Here is a 3,169-nt window from a genome sequence, read left to right on the forward strand (position 1 = left end):
TGCACTATTATCACTTTGATATTGCATGTGTCAGTATACCCTATGCCTGTTCAAGATTTAATGAAAGGGGCACCAATGTTTTTGTCTAATCTAGAACATAGACAAAAAAGAGATTTGTCCTGGCAGGGGCAAAATAATCCGACGTACATCGATGCCATAGGTGTTCCTCGTGGGGTTCCAAATCAATACAAATTGGCTGACCAAGTTGCAGGAGGATTTGAGTCTTTCATATGCTGGTGGTGTACGATTAATAAAAATGTTGATAAGATAAACTATATCCACTTCAATGTACAGAGATTAGGAAATTGGACTCAGAGTGGGTTGGAAGCTGTACATGAGCAGCTCAAAGCTACCTCTTTAATGACGTTCCAGAATCGCATAGCTGTCGACATGCTCCTCGCAAGAGAGGGAGGTGTTTGTGGTATGTTTGGAGAACAATGTTGTACATACATTCCAAACAATACTGCTGCGGATGGCAGCTTGACCAGAGCCATCGATGGTCTACGGACCCTCAATCACAAGATGAAGAGCCACTCTGGGGTAGACACTTCTTTGTGGGACAGCTGGATGGACGTTTTTGGTAAATATAAAACCCTAATTTCACCAATATTGATATCAATTGCTGTTTTTGCAGCCATTCTGACATTTTTGTGGATGTTGTTGTATCCCATGCATTTTGGGCTTTAATCAGTAAATTAATCACCACAACCCCCATGGAGAACCGTATGGAGCTGATGTATCCATTACTGTTTGATGATAAAGATAATGATGATGATAATGATTTTGCTTTAACTGATTTGTTTCCTGATCCAGATGATTACGATGTTTAAACTACAACATTCATGTATGACAAATTTACTCTGAGTGTAAATGTATTTGTTTCATAAAAATGATTCTAGAGTTAAAAATCGAAATGAAGTGACTGTAAGATGATATGAGAATTTGTGCAAATACATGATAAACAGGAGGGAAATGTTGGATATATTGTAGAAGTTATCATTTATTTGCTTAGCTTGCATTAGTATTATGGACAATTTTTAGAAAGAAAGATGTCTCGCCTTCAAGAAGATGACTCAGCAGGAATCATCTGAGAGAAGGACGTGGCCGGGACATGGCAGGTGTTGGTGCCTTGTTTTCACCTTGAAACCCTCCCCTTAGTGTGTTGTGTCTTGAAAACTTAGAAACCTCCCTATTTTCAAATAAATGCAGGAGCGACGGGAGAGATTGTTTAGAGCGTGTTGAGAGGCTGTAACCTGAACAATCTCCCATGCGCCCTCCTCATGAGAAAAAGAAACTAGCGTCTTTATTCCTTTTGTGTCTATTTTTTATAATGTTGGGCAAGATAAATCCAACAATTACACATAACATTTTTGTATCACGTTCTTTCCCAGGCAGACAAGAATCAAGCTTCAAGGTTAATTTTAATAAGAGGGGACCGTTTTTTTTTTTTTAAAAGTTATCCATTTGGTTATTATGATTAGCAGATATATTTTCCAGTGTTATATGCTATATGGCAAGATTTTGCCATTGGTTAATGTTGATAGCTTGTTTATCTTAATAATTATAATAATATTATTTTCAATTAGTATTACTTACAGTTTGCGCAATCGACAAATTACCAAATTGAATTAAAAAATAACGATTAACTGCAATTGTAGAGTTAGAATATGTGTCTTACATGACGCAACAATCATCAGTGTTTTGATTGATTTTTGGTGAATATTTTTGATGATTATTGAGGATAAGCGGTACGGAAAATGATTGAATGAATTTTGATGAATATTTTTGACAATTAATTCTGCAGAGTTTAACCATAATGAAAGATATCTGCAAATTCTGACCTGTTGTACGTAGTGGCCTCACATTGCCACCTACTACAGCAATCAGAATGACGAAAAGTGTTTTTATTGATTTTTAGTGAATATTTTTGCCAATTAATTGCATCCAGTTACTCTATAGTGCAAGATATCCGCAAAATTTGACCTGTAGTAAGTAGTGGCCTCACATTGCCACCTACTACAGCAATCAGAATGGGAAAATGTGTTTTTGCATGAGACTAGTTTTTCCTTACAGGAGCGTCTTCAACCTGTCATTGCAAACAAAGGCTTTTGTACAAAAGGCGTGTTCAATACTTTTTCCCTGTGTCATTTCACAATATTACCCATAACTTAATTTCTTATTTGTTCTACTTTCTTTGTATGTATGGATTACTTGGGTTGTTCCCAACGTCTGGTGAGATTTTCTTTTGATGTAGATAGCACCCTTGGAAATATATTTAGTGAGAAAAATGCTGACACACATATATATAGTACATCCATCCATCCATTGTCTGAACTGCTTATCTTCGCTAGGGCTAACTAATAATGAAGGTGCAGTTCAAATCCTTTATATTGACAAGGCAATTAGCTCTCTGGAACAGAAAGTTTTATCAAACGTACATGCACACACACACGCACACAAACTGTTAATTACTACTGGGGAAACAAAATTGGAGACATTATTTTGTGTTCATGTTAGAAGTAAGACCACAGTCTATGGTAAAATTTTTTCATGATAAGCATTTTATTTACTTATTTACTTAAACTATTTCCATGGGGACGGAAAAGACCCCAATAGCCAAGAATGACATTTATTGGAAAAGGAAACTTAACTTTAAACATTTGGAACATTTTAACATAATTTGTGTATAAAAACAAATATTGATTGTCTAATGTGATATACATTAAGGGGCCATAAACTTATGTTTATCCCGAGCTTGCACAATATTGCGTGAAGTGACTGACGAGGAGTTTAAGTTTCAGTACCTAAAAGGCTTTTTTCTTTCGCTTTCTCTGAAAACACGTGGGCTTCACCATGGCTGTTCTTTTAAGTGGGAATCCCCCCCTCCAGCGAGTCTTTCTTTTATTTTTAAAATTATTTAAAAAGGAAATACCTTATTTATATGTCCAAAACCAAAAAGAATACCTCACCCCTGTGTTTTGGCTTGGTTTTATGATGTAATAAGACATTTGACATGTAAAAGCTCAACTTGTACTCTTGAAATTATCGGGGCGCCTTCCAAATGACAGAACAGCCACTCTTCGCCCATGTGATTGGCTGTCCTAAGAAAAGGGCGGTCGACTCTCATACATCACTGGCGTTGATTGGTTACTTCCACTTTCGAAGGCAA

Source organism: Phycodurus eques, chromosome 1 (genome assembly GCF_024500275.1).
Source record: "Phycodurus eques isolate BA_2022a chromosome 1, UOR_Pequ_1.1, whole genome shotgun sequence".
Taxonomy (NCBI): Eukaryota; Metazoa; Chordata; class Actinopteri; order Syngnathiformes; family Syngnathidae; genus Phycodurus; species Phycodurus eques.